This window comes from Sprattus sprattus (assembly GCF_963457725.1).
Source record: "Sprattus sprattus genome assembly, chromosome: 3".
Classification (NCBI taxonomy): Eukaryota; Metazoa; Chordata; class Actinopteri; order Clupeiformes; family Clupeidae; genus Sprattus; species Sprattus sprattus.
This window is the reverse complement of record NC_137922.1, coordinates 30550167-30565400: the sequence shown is the minus strand read 5'-3', so window position 1 is coordinate 30565400 and position 15234 is coordinate 30550167.

Genomic DNA, 15234 nt, shown 5'->3' with positions numbered 1-15234 from the left:
TATCACTAGTCTCAAGAGATTATATTCCAAATGGACTACTGACTGACTGATCAAGTGTATTAGTCATATAATAAGTGGTTATATGATGATTATCTTATGTTGCCTTTCTGTTTCTTGAGTAATATGCAATGCTCTTAAGTGCATAAAGTTAGATGCTGAATCTTTTCTTATGCAATTTTTTTTCTTGTATGTATTTTTATTTTAAATAAAGGGAAAATATCCACTTTTGGCTGTAAGTGTTATTGTGTTATGGTTATCTAACAGTCAGTTGCGGAGAAATCAAGGAGAAAATGTAAAATAAGTAAATTAAGAAATATTTTAGTTTGCTAAGAATGAAGTCAGTCAATAGGCATAGCCTACATATACCAAGTTTTATTGTATTGAGTATTGATAACACATAGTTCATAGATCAGTGTGGGGCGTGTTTTTGAAGCCATTGTTAGCTAGCTAATGCAACAGCTGTCTATTGTTTATTCATTCTCTGTCCCGAAAATAGTTCCAACCCAAGCTTTCAGCATAAAGCATTGCCAAGCAACTAATACTGACTTCGTAACCAAGTTGAGTTAGTGAGGCTATTTGTCTGCATTTACTTAGACTTACATGTTAATTTGTACATTACCCTAACTTGATTTGCTCCATTTCCTCACTTGATAACGATCAAATGTGTCGTTATAAAATCTACCAGATTTTCCGTTCTCTCGCTTTGAATGAATGGAATGTTGACATCAATAGCCAATCAATAACCTTGGTGTAATTATCAACCAAGACCTTGACTTGCACATAAAACAGATCATAAAGATATATATTCAAAAAAAAATTCTACGCAATACTGGCAAAAATAAGTCCTATCCCTCCAAGATGCAGAAAAACTAATCCACACTTGAATTACGTCGACTAGGTTACTGCAATGCTCTCCTGTCAGGATGTAGCAACTGAACAACTCAATAAAGAGCCACCATCTTATCCAGAATACTGCTGCTCGCACACTCACCAGTACTATAAAATATGAACATATTTCACCTGTACTTGCCTCTGTATTGGCTCTGTCATGAGCGAAAAGTTCCGGGCTAGCCAAAAGTTCCGGGTGACGCAATAGAGACGTTCCTATCAGCTGTTTTGTTTTTCACGTGAAGATTATCGAATCTTCATGTCACACCGAACATTACTAGGGTTAGCGAGAAGTTCCGGATGACGCTACAGACGTTCCGATCAACTGTTTATCAAATCGTCTTTGAGTCGTTGCTATGTTGGTTGCTATGACGTCGCGGTTGACATACGCAGGCACACACAAGCGGACAGCTACAGAGACCGCGACAGCGACTGCACTCAATTTCAATTCTTTATTATATTATAATCTTCATTATCCTAATCGCCTATGTCGGCAGACAGTACGTATTAGACTTTTACGAAGTCATAGAACTAAACACACAAGTGAACTTTTACGAAGCTATACGACCAACACACAGCCAGCATGCTAATCAAACTTTTACACCGTGTCAAATAAGCTTTTAATAGTGACAAGCTAGCCTACATAAACGTATTGCCGTCTTGGCTTGCCTGTTTATTTCACATCGGGTTAAACGTCTGTTGCTCATGTCACGAAGTGATTACGCTAACTGTCCGTAACACTAGCGTTACATACAAAACCATGTAGCACATCAATGCAATAGCCTAGACTAGCCCTGAACACCTCCTCGTATGCATCATGTTATTGAAATTAGTTCCTGAAGATGAAAATTGTGTTTGTTTGTTAAACAAGAAGCAGAACACTGAAGCATGTTGACGTTTCTTTATTTCACAAATTGTTGCGAAAAAAAGAGCATTCTTACTCACAATTTCTGTTCATCTTGGGTTGAGTTTCACATTGATTTACAGGTTGGTTGCTTGCTTTTAAAGGCAATGTTCATAAAGCACAGTAGCTGAGCCCATGAATGCACCTTAACAGTACAGTCCCAAACCAAGTGCAGTAATTATAATAGGGTGCAGATGTTCATGTAAACACATGATAAGCAATATCTGAACGAATTTTAACTTAAAGTTCAATAGACAATGTTGCAGAACTATGCCAGTGTACAAGATTTATTTTTAATTTCAATGTCAGTCATTTAGTATCTGGTGATTAAAGGAAGATAGGTGCCAGTCTTCAGGTGGAGGGTCTTGTATGCTGTGGTCAGTCAAAATGAATTGAGACTTAATGTGTTTAATTCTGTAGACCTGTGGAAATATACAAGACAAACTGCAAAGCATACTTGTTTTAAAAACCTGCTAACTTACACTATTCAAAGCAAGACCTGTTTAGTTGAAAAATACATGTTATGGGTGGGGTGTTAGTGACTAGAAAACGTTAATGAAAAAGCAAAGTTGCCACGGTCAGGAGAGCCAAGACCAACGAGACGGGGCAGTAAGCACCACGCCATTGATAGAGCACGTTATTAACACAACTATGTGCTGTCACGACATCATAACGTGTATGCGTCTGTGGTAAGGGCATGGAACACTGCTTTGTCCTGTGAAGACAAAAAAACAATAACAAAACAATTACAGATACTAGTAGTTTGTCAGACTAGAGAGAAAATAGAAACTTCTTACAGTGAAATGTAGTTTGTGATCTGAAACAATTGCTGCAATGCACATATTTACAATGTACAAGAACGAAAAAAGAAATCTGATGACAACATGATTGGAAAAAAGTAAAAATAAAAATGTATTTTTTAAGTTTTACTTACATCATCGGTCAGCCAGTTAAAATCTGGGCCTGCCAGAAAGTCGCGAAACATGGCAGGACAACTTCCAATACTGAACATGACCACGTCTTTGTTGGCTTCAGCATTGTGGATCTGTTGCGTCAGTACCTGATGGATTTGGAAGCATGCGTACAGAAGTTAGCACACATAATGGCCACCCCAAACTACTACTTAATGGAAAAGATGGTTCACATGATAAACCTAACACCATTTAACTTTTTAAGAGGCTGCAGTGTGTAGTGCTATTAAATTTAATTGTATTGTCAAGTCTTTTATTGTCAGATGCACAGAACAACAGAGTCGGTCTGGGCACTGAAATTCTTAGGACAGGACACCGTACCACACTACCATAACAAGACATAACATAACATATAAGTACTCCACATAATATAACATAACATAACTTAACAATAAGTACTAAACATAAGATATACCTATGAAAGACAAATATTGCCTTGTACTGACGAGTGTTTCCATTATTTTGACCAACCCATGCCAATTAGTGGGGCTGGGCTTAAATAACGTTTGTGTCTAATCATCCCCCAAGATGTCCATACAGTTGAACGGCCACCTCTCTTAAGCAATGGGGTGAAGTTTTCCATTGTATTATCCACAAACATATTTAATATTGCACTGTAGCAAAGACTCAAAGCTAGTACTTAGGTAACATCATAAGGGGAGCTCGTACAACATAGATAATGAATTGGAGGTAAAGCAAAGTGTGAGGAGGGGGGTGGGCAATGTGAAGTCTTGACTAGGGCTAGACACAGCAATGCTAAATTGCAGATAGTTTTGTACACGGATGAAAGAGAGATCTGTAAAACACTAGGATCCTTTCCATCAGAAAACAAATTGTTAACATTATACTACACCCTAAATCCAAAATACAGGTCTAAACTGGTTGTTATTAGGCTACTTGCCATGGCTAGATCAGCAGACCTCCGTCAATCTGTCGTAGATGTAATATTGAATGGAATCAAGGGAGACGTGGATGCATTGTACAGTGGTGGTAAAATGCAAACTATTAACCGAGAAAAAACAATGTATTGTGCTATGGAGGAAATGCAGTCACACTTCAATGAGGATGCATATACTAAAAGGACATTGGTGAAACATCAGACAGACAGTGTGATAAAATTATGAATAGAATCATTATGCATGCAATTCTGGAGGGCATTAAAAAATCAAATGCGTGTGAATCATCTTGTTCAGTCTAGGCAGACAGGTCTTGACTCAGTGAATTCTGCTATTTCTGGTTTCCCTTATTCCCCTCTAGAGGTAAGAGATCGGCCATACCCAATTTCTGTTGGTACATTAACTTCAAGTGTTGGTTACCTAAAACAGTCATCTGGGCAGATGCTTGTCCTGTTGAGGATATTGCCATTTGTTTTGGAGAGTTTGGAAGTCAATGCATATGTGAAATTGATCATTGAGATAATAGAGTGTGCAGATAGTGTTTGCACCTGCTCTTACCATAGCAACTGTGTCTAGGTTGAAGTAACTAATTGAAAATCATTTAAAGCCTTTTGTAGAGATGAAAAGGTTGCTTGAAATAAGAAATTCTGACTTTGACAAAGCATTTGTGTACTTGTCCGTAGTGATTAAGCAGCCTCATAATTATAGCAATTCTAGTTTCAAGTTTTAGGTTGCTCAGAACCACTGTCAAAACAAGTATTGACCTTGAATCAAAATAATGCAAAGTTGAATTGCCAGTTGCAAACTGCATCCTCATGGTGCAAGACCAATTTGTATGCTCAATTACCAGTTACGATGATACTGTGTTACATTATTACATTTCTAAAGACTTCATTCGGTTGTTGAAAAAGTTTTACTTACATCATCGGTCATCCAGATGAACTCAGTTGACCGTCTCGGAATGTGGCTTGGCAAATTCCGATGTTGACTATGACCATGTCACTTTGCGAAATGTGCATCTGTTCCATAAGTAGGCCTACCTGATGGATTGGTAAACGTGGACAGAAGTTAACACACAATTAAATCCAGCGTTTACGTGAATGAACCGTGTTAAATGCAAATTGTATCTGTAATTGCAAAGCAAGTAAATCAACTTACCTTGACCGGAGGTCGTGTGGGTTCCTGTTAAAGTTGACACTTCGACAGAGATGAGTTTTCCAAAGTCCAGGATTAATGAAAATAAAGTGGTGGGCTCCCTCCTCTGACACATGGTATGAGGACCGTGACACACAAACTCCTGCACTGCACCTATCACTCCCCTCCAGGAAAGACGCAAGGCCAAAGTTCTTCAGTTACTGATGGATTTATTATTCTCTTTAATTCAGTTGTAATCCAACGTCGAACTGGTTAAAAGCAGTAAAAACACAATCAACAGACAATCAAACCAAACAATCAAACCCAAAGAAATCAAAGAAATAAAGCATCATAAATAGACAAACATACCTCGTTGGCTGCATAACAATTGAGAGGGGAAATGAGGCAAGGTAAACGCAATCACATTCATCAGCTTGGACTCAGTGGTATACTAGCACGACCGCGAGCCGGCGTCTTAGGTCTCCTAGTCAGGTGTAATGAAGGCTACCATAATAAGGGTGTGTGTGTGACCCCTGAACCCCATGACCTCACTTCCTATAAACTAAACCCAATCATGACAGACAAAAGGTAAAACAACTTATCAAACGAAAATAATCACCACAAGCAAAAACTAAGACAAAAAATAACAAAACAAAATCTAAACAGTTACACTCCCACCGAATCAGAACTGATTTCACTCAAAAAAAAAAAATCATAAATGGTTCAAACTTTTATAACCCTATAGCAAACTGTGCAAAGTACAGCATTATTGAGCTTCAAGCAGCACGACAATCTTTTGAACAGGTCTGTCAAGGTACACAGGTTTAGAAGTGCGCCTTCCTAAATGATCCAAAGTTGAATCGCTCATCAATAGCTTAACCTTTCGAACCCTTCCATCAGAGCTTGGATAAACTTCAGCCACCCTTGCCAATCTCTATTGATTTCGAGGTGAATTATCTTCTAGGAGGATGACTATCATTGACTCTTGTATTAGGCTTTGCCACCACTGTCTTTGTTGAAGATTAAGGAGATATTCCTTTCTCCATCTTGACCAAAATTCATTGGCACGTAACTCATTAACCATCATTCCCCTTCCTTGATGATGTACTCTTTCGTGGTAATACTTAATGAGCAGAGAGGACACGTGACTGCCTTTCGGGATGATGGCAGGGTGCTTAATGTGAGGGTGGAGAGTAGATCTTGCCAACTGTCCCCCAACTCTAAGGACACCATGTTCATCTATAAATGCACTTAATTGGTGCAGCTTGTTGGCTTTGTCCTTGGTTTTAACTTCATGGTTCCTTTTTAAACTTTCAATGTCAACGCTGAATGCTTCCATTTGAGCCATTTTAATAATAGATACCTCTGCTTCTCGTCTTTCTTCAATGCTTTTGGCACAACTTGGGTTTGACTTACAGCCACTGAAACGTTTTGCATGACGCTTAAGACATGTGACAACTCTTTTCCTATCAGAGAATTTTGTCAGACGATCTAACAATGTCCCATTTTCCGTTGCTTTGGTCCTAGACACATGGACAGTTTTACGTTCTGGATCATCCTCAGTGACTTCTCCCACCTTGTCATCTCCTACACGCTCACTGAAATCTGACTCCAGCATCTTCATGACATCATCGGGGGCAATCATTTCCTTAATCTGGGTCCTGAAGACAAAATTAACTTCACCTTTGAGCTGGTCAGGCACTTCAAGTTGAGGGATTACTTGCTTTACAAAGATACGGTGACTCACACCAAGCGCATCACCATACTGTTCACCTGGGTCACCATAGCTCACAATACTCCAGCCCAAATCAGTTTTCTGTGCAAATGGTTGATTTTCTTCTCCACAGACAACCTCCCTGGGCATTAGAGCCTGTGGGCAATTGTATCCTATCAGCAATCCAATTTCATATTCGCTTTGTGGAGCAATATGCTGTGCCAGATGCTCCAAATGTGTCCATGCCTTGGCTATCTCAGGAGTAGGAATGTGTGATCTATTGGCAGGGATAAATTCTCTGGTGTACACTGTTGGCACTGCGATTTTCTTGATGGAATTCAACCCTCTTACTTGTAAACCCTTGAGTCTTTTGCAGGAGACAATAGTTTCCCTTGAGGACATGGTAGATAACTTCAGCTTTATAGGTTCTGCACTCATTTCCAAAGCATCTGCCACATGCTCTAGAATGAAAGAGGAATCACTCTGGGAATCTAGCAAAGCATAAACAACAACTTCCTTGCCTGAGTCACTTGACACAATGACTGGAACTATTGCTGAAGTTTGAATACTACTGCCATCCTTTAAAATCCTGTTAGACATAGTTTCTGCAGTAATGTCTAGTGATGCAGAGCCAACTTGATTCTGCTTGGATTCCCGTTCTGAGCGGCCCTCATGTAAACAAGTGGGATGAGGTCTGGAACAGGAATCACAAATCAACCGCCTCTTACAGCTTCTTGACTGATGGCCCGGGTTCAAGCAGCCAAAACACAGATGCTCACGGTGAATGAATTGAACTCTCTCAGCAAGTGGTCGCTCGAGAAATCTGTGACACTTCTGGAGGCTATGTGCAGCTTTCTTACAAAACATACAAGAGGCCCAATTGTCAGTGATGTTGGTGTGAAGGCTCTTGGCAGAGGCAGCTGCACCTTGACTCTTGGTTTTGGACTCTTCTGGCTCACTTGCCCATATAGCTTGCTGCGAGGTTATTGGGTTGCAAGCAATACTAGCCTCCATGGACAAGAATGTTACAAAATAACTGAAGTTTGGAAAACGTTCATGCTCTAGTTGGTAAAGTGTAGCGCTTCTGTTCCATCCATGGCTTAAAAGCTCAGGCAGCTTAGCAACAAGTTTTTGATTCTCCATTGGATCATTGAGAACATGCAAATTCTCGTTACGGGTCATAGCACATTCACAACTACGCAGGAAGTCTACGTACCGTCTCAATGCAGCACCATCTTTAGTAGCTATACAGGGCCAGGCGTACAATTTATCTCGGAAAGCCTTTGCAATGACAAATGACTGGCCATACCTTTCATCAAGCATATTCCAAGCTAAGCTGTATGAATCTTCTGACGCAAGCAGAAAATGACCTTCTAAGGCCTCCTTTGCTGTGCCCCCGACATATCTCTGGAGGAAGAAAATCTTCTCTATATCTGGGATATTCTTCCTCTCAATTAAGGTTTGAAAGGATAACTTCCAGTGATTGAACTGCAGTGGGTTGCCACAGAAGATGGTTGGTTCTGGAACTGGCAGCCTATTTGCTGCTATGGCCTCAGCCAAGGCCTTGACAAGATCTTGAATGTCATTTGAGCAACCACCCCTTGATGGCGCACTTCTTGGTTGTACGTCACACACAGGATCAGCTTGTTTAGCTACCTTCATAATCATGGCGACATCAGGCTTCTGAATAGCGAGATCTTGGTTCACGTCAATATTGGTTTCTTCGTACACTTGTAGCTTTGCCTGGGCAGCATTCAATTTCTTCAATCTTTCCAAACGCTCCACCTCCCTCTTTAAGTTTTCGACAGACTGTCTTCTGGCGGCATTCTCTTCTTGTTGTGTTCTCAACAGGGCAGCTTCTTGGGTTTGTCTTTTAATTTTTCGTTCAACTTCTTCCCTTTCTTCCTGGAGACGACGGGATAATGCTGCTGCTTCTTGGGCTGCAGTTATCTGCTTATCTTTGACTTCAAGTGCTTCCAATTCTTCTTGCCTGCGCTCCTGTACACTCATGATCTTGAGCACTGCTCTTGTAGAGGCATACTCTGCAGCAGCCTCTTGTCTTTTTGCTAGAGACTCATTGGAACAAATTGAACTGCTTCCACGGCCCTTATTAACAGAAAGTAAAATACTAGAGGCAGAGGATGCAAATACAGATTCGTCATCAGGCCAAAGCAGCTCTTCCTCGGCTCCTTGAATCTGAGACTTAACATTCTTAAACATAACCTTAGTAATAGAGGCGCTTTTGTCAAATTTGCGGCGCATGTCTTGAGTTGGAACGTCAAGTTTTCTATAAGCATCGTAAATATCATTAAGTTCAGTTAATTCCTTTTCAATGCGGGTTTCATGTTCTTGAAGAATGTCACTTGGAAGGTTTTGCTGCACAGCTCTTTTAGCCACTTTAGTCATGACTTTCCAACATTCATAGACATTGTCAAAACGAAGCAGCAGTAAGTTTAACTGGTCCATGTGTAGGGTTTTGCCCTTCTCCGTCAATGTACGTGATCGGTCACTTCTACGAGGCTCATTCTGTAGTTCCAATGCGCCTAAAGGCTGTTGCTCAACAACATCACACTCATTTGCCTTTTGAAGCTCTGCTGAATGCTGAGACTCCACTAAAGGCAGGCCTTCATCTCTACCAATCTGAGACATAGTGGATTGTGTATTGCCTATTAACTGTTACACTGAGAGGCTGTCTTCAAACAATTACTATCTACTAAACTTGAAGGGTTCATAAAACAACTTGATGACAGCTTCAGCTACACTTGAACGTAGTCGGCAACAACAATACGAACGTACATCAACATCATACAATTCAGCAACCTGGTGGTGCAAACATTTTCAATTCGGTTGCATGTCAAAACCCCCAATATCAGTTTTAAATGTCCTTAAATGTGGCCATCAGGCTAATAAAGACAACCCATCATCATTGTTCATTAAAGCTTCAAACCGTCTAAAAGAAAACATGAATGCTAAAAGCTGCTTATCTGTTTCATGCCGTTCCTCCACGCGTCTTCAATCGCTGAAAAGCACGTTGTAAATCCGAATACAGTTCATGCGTGAAGTCACTTTAGGCAACGAGTCCAATTCGCTTGCTTCTTCAGCGAAAACGTGGCTTTAATCCGAGAAATTTGCATTAATCCCCGGCAAACTGATGAATCTTCACGTTGAGGATAGATAACCCGTGAGCCGATGCAGAGTTCTGCTCCGAGTTCGCCTCGAGTTCGACTATCACTCCCCTCCAGGAAAGACGCAAGGCCAAAGTTCTTCAGTTACTGATGGATTTATTATTCTCTTTAATTCAGTTGTAATCCAACGTCGAACTGGTTAAAAGCAGTAAAAACACAATCAACAGACAATCAAACCAAACAATCAAACCCAAAGAAATCAAAGAAATAAAGCATCATAAATAGACAAACATACCTCGTTGGCTGCATAACAATTGAGAGGGGAAATGAGGCAAGGTAAACGCAATCACATTCATCAGCTTGGACTCAGTGGTATACTAGCACGACCGCGAGCCGGCGTCTTAGGTCTCCTAGTCAGGTGTAATGAAGGCTACCATAATAAGGGTGTGTGTGTGACCCCTGAACCCCATGACCTCACTTCCTATAAACTAAACCCAATCATGACAGACAAAAGGTAAAACAACTTATCAAACGAAAATAATCACCACAAGCAAAAACTAAGACAAAAAATAACAAAACAAAATCTAAACAGTTACAGCACCCCTCTTCATCGGAGTTCATTAGAACTAGTAACACCATACTCCTAGCTAACATAATTGACCATGTCTAAGTAGTCGTCTGAGCAACACAACGGCTTAATAAAATGTATAAATGACAATGACCAAGTGAACAGCATGCATTCATTTAAGATAACCAATTACCTTATTTCCCCCAAAACATCAATTGTGTGTCTGTGAGATTGCTAGCTTGAGCTACCCAAAACACCAAACACTGTATAGCCAGCTAGGTCAATTAGCTCGCGTAAAATAAGCTAACCAATTACGTTATTCTCAAACCAAAAAAAAACATCGATTACGTGTGTTTGTGATGTGTAACATATATCTTTTATCAGTCATCCAAGTTATTTACGTTTTCGTGTATTTTCCGCTGGTGAGATTACAACGACAATTGCTAGCTAGCTAGGTCAAGATACTGTAGTTTAAGCTAACCAATTACCTAATACATAAAGTATAGCTTTGTGTTCACAGCCAAACTAGTCTTTAACAGTGAAGTCCGCGATCCAAATTAAGTTTTGAGACGTCCAAAGCGAGCCTTAAATGAACAGAATCGGAGATATTAAGGTATTTGATCGTATTTATCCCCGTAATTCCCTAGTAATGTTCGGTGTCATATTAAAATTCTTTATCACGTCTGTTGCGTCATCCGGAACTTCTCGCTAGCCGGATAAACAGCTGATCGGTCTCTGTTGCGTCACCCGGAACTTTTGGCTAGCCCGGAACTTTTCGCTCATGACAGCTCCCTGTCAAAAGCCAAATTGACATACATAACATACAAAGCCCTAAAAGTCTTAGCTCCAAATAACCTCAAGGAATTAGTTGTCCCCTATTGCCAACCAAGATTACTTCGTTCCCAGAGTGCAGGTCTCCTTGCAATTCCAAGAATATCAAAAAGCACAATAGGAGGTAGAGCCTTCAGGTATTGAGCCCCCCTACTGTGGAATAATCTTCCTGCTTCCATCCGAGATGCAGACACCCTTTCCATGTTCAAATCGAGACTGAAGACATTCCTCTTCAGTGCATTCCATAGTCATGAATAATGCATCAAAAACCTGTCACCTGTCACAACATTCTTCACCACTTCTTGCTGGCCATGATGTGTTTAGCAGGAGTGTTGTATTGTGAAGGGGGGCCTTTAAGGATCCTGGGTATTGTATCTTACCACCCTTACTATGCTTGTATGACTAAAACTCCCCATGCATCAAACCAGCCAACATAACTCATCACCACTAAACACATATAAAATCCCCAATATCAATAAAACTGGCTACAAGTTTAATGGTCAATAGCCATTCAAATAATTTAAATGTAAATCACTTAGGGGAGCTGTTCTAACTGAAAGGAACTTGTAACAACACAGGTTCAATGCGATATTTAGAAGAGTGCCATAGCATTGCTTATTGAGCATGTGGTATAGCTTTAGTATTACTTCATTCTGACTATTTACTTACTTTTCTATTTGTGTGTAGATACACATGTGACATTCACAATGGCAACATGAACAGTTTCTGTGGTTGTTTGTCTTGTGGTTTAGGTTGTACCTTGCAGCAATGCACTTCAATGAGAATGCTGACCGTCCGCAAATGACAACATCGAAAGGGTACAAGCTTCTCTTTCAAGAAGCCAAAAAGGGACAACACGCCATCAAACCAGTGAAGACAGAGCCAAGATTTTGTGGTTTTTACAAAAAAAAAAATAATAATCCAACAATACTTCAAAATGTGCAAAGAAACAAAGCAAAGGTGCAAGGTTCACAGGCTATGTCTTTACCCTGATGGCCCTTGTCTTTAGATGAAGTTGCCCTTCCTTATGTGGATGCTGTCCAGCAGAGCCCTGTACCTCAGGACATGTCTGCTCAGCAGGACATACATCCCGTTAAGCACGTCATTGCTGAGTGTGTCACGTTTCAGTTGTCTGGTCTGAACCCAATGCACTGCCCTGCAGCATCTGGAAACTCCCTTCTTATTTCGACATGTTGCTTTCTGTGTGAGCCATCGCAGTGCCTCACTGTGAATCAGCCAATAACAGCAGAGCTCATCATTGTTATTAATGAGCCCACCAAGAAAGCTTGTTTCATTCTAAGGCCAGATCACTTGGTTGAAAATAGGAGAGTCCACATCTGCGGTTCTGTTTGAGCTATGGTATCATTGTGTTGAGTTAGTTTCACAGTGCTAAGTAGTTTTGCATAACCCAGCTGCAGGGTTATTAAATGGATTTGTGTTACTATACAGTGTGCTATTTATTTGTCATATACACGAACATGAAGTGAAATGTAAAAAAGGTCTGCGCTCCACACTGTGCAAAAAAAAGATGAAACATTAAAAAAAAAAAAATAAGGAAAGAGTGCTTCATTTTAAAACGTATAAATGAGATCAATAGTCTGATTTAGATGCCTTGGATAACACAACTACTTGATTAGTGAATGGGTGCAAGTTGTGTGTACCACCATAAACTAGCCAACTCAAGGCTGATGTGACGCCATCCTGGAGGGTCTAGTAGAGGAAGTCTTGTCTGAGATAGTTGTTTACCTTGTTCCAACTTTCAATGTGGTTTGCAAGACACCACCACCACGCTTGCCAGCCTGCCAGATAGCTAGCGCGCAATCTCAGTGTTTCGTTTTGGCAGCTTAGATACTTAGTTCTGGGTTATTTAACTTGTTAGTACAGCATCCCATCACTCAGCAGCTTCTAGTTCAGTTTTTTGTTAGCAGACAAAGATGACAAGGAGGCAGTGAAACGTTCCCCTCCAGTGTGGGCGGGACTTAATGGCGCTCTGTCTCTATACCGGAAGAGATTTTTGTAGGTAAAATGAGGAGCGAACATTAGCTGACTTAATTTTTGTCGAGATCGCTGGTCTAACTAACGAAGGAGTGTTAAGACAAGCGACACGTATTGACCCAATAGGTTGCAAAACTGTTGTTATTCCAGGGCGAAACGACAGTGGCTAGAAATTGTACATTTGTCTGTGAATTAGCTAGCTAGCTATCTAGCTAGCTTGGTGGAGCTAAAGTTGCTCCACCAAGAAAGCTGCTTCCTCGTTTTGGACATCCTTGTAACATTAACCTAGCTAAGTTAGCTAACTTCACTGCAATACAGGGAACATAGTTTAAGGACGTTTAAGTCCAAGTTTTGTTACTGCTTTGGCGACTCTTGGAAAATCGAAAGTCAACCAGGTAACGTCAACTTTAAAATTTCTGGCTGTCCCAACAGGTGTTGCATCTACAGGTGTTGCTTTGATCCAAGTCAAGCAGAACTGCTCTTATGCCTTAACTGGCTAATATTTGCTTATGAATTAATGTCGGGTTGCTAAAATACAAACTTGGCTACCTAGCGTCGCTACCGAATAAGAGTTTTTACTGTTTACTGAGTATTACTTTTGGCTAACGTTAGTTGCTATTGGAATAGCTCGATTGTAAGCTAATTATCGCTAACCAACCAGCTGGACATCTAACTGGCTGAAGTTAGCTTGTTTGGTAGCTAACTTTGTCGTTTGGATAAAAGAGAAATTATTTTATCAAAGGCCTGAATATTTTGGCGATTAAGTGTTCTTCAACTTAACCTTCACATCATTTAGTTAGGCAACGTAGCTAGCTATCGTGTAATCACAGCAAAGATGACAGTGGTAGATGTCCAACTAATGTAATACAAGTTAACGTTAGAGTCTGGCAGCCAGGTCAGGTGACGTTATGTTGCTAGCTAGCAAAGCAGGGGGTTGCTAAGGCTGTCTGTGCCTCTCGGTGACTAACGTTAATATTTCCTCGTGATTTCGAGCATTACTCAACTAACATTTGACGTGTATTGTTCATCGCTACGCTATCCGTGTTTTTTGAAGTTGGCTAGGTCAACCAGAACAATATTTACATGTCCTGTCCAACTCTTCGAAGTTGAAAAGCAAGTTAACTAGCTGAGCCCTGGAAGTTGCTAGCGCATCAGCGAGTTTTCTAGATTGGTATGTTTAGGTTTCAGACAGCCTATCGCAGCTAATGATGGCAGTTTATTGCCGTCAGTTAACGTAACTAGCTATTGTGTTAATGACGTTTATACTGTGCGTACTCTGTAATGCTAGGGAGATGGGTCTTTGTCTGAAATATGTACAATGCTGTAATGTTTGGCTGGCTGTACTGACTCTGGCTATCGCCATTGGGCGTTTATTTTCTTATAGAGGTGTGTCCTCTCCAGGTGTGTACTGAGTCAGATGGGTGAAACGTATAACCGTCTACCAGGAAGCAAGGGGTGGTTGTGTTTATCTGTCTAACCGGTTTGTCGAGTAAGAAACATCAACAGCGAGTTCGTAATTCTGAGAGATTTAACCACAATCCCTTTAAATCAGTTTTAGGCATTGGCAGAACAACGGGTTTCGTCCTGCCCAAGTATTTTGATTTTGATGTTGATTTGCCTTTTGCTTCCTCTTCACAGTTCAATTACACCATTTTGAAATCAGTGGTCCACTTCCCTGATTTATGTAATGCTTTGAACAATCAAATACCTGCCCTCTCTATGTAAACTAAACAAGAACATAATTTCCATTTGCAAAGACCAAATGCACATGTCATTCAGAAAGTACAAGGGTGAACAGCAGCAGTTGGTATGGTTGTCAATATTGAATTGCCCTTGAAAAGAGTAAGCGGGCTGAATCGGGTTTAGGGTGATACTCATTATTTGCAACTTATGGCTCTAGAAAATTGTGATGTTCGCCTGGGGGAAGGAAGGAAAAGGACTCAAGTTATGTTATCAGACATTAGGCCTACTTGGTGCGTTATTGGTCATTGAGATCAACTTTAACACACATGTAATATCTCTATGGACTTTTCAAAAATGTCAGGAATTGTGCCTTGAGCCGTCTTTGAATAGGCCTTCCTGTTTTGTGGTTAGGTCGCACCATATTCTTTGAGTGAGTGTGAAGGAAAGAGCTTTTCCTTCTCTTAGAAGGTGGGAAGGCGACAACAACTGTGTCTGGCGACACAGGAATGGACTTTTCCCCCATTT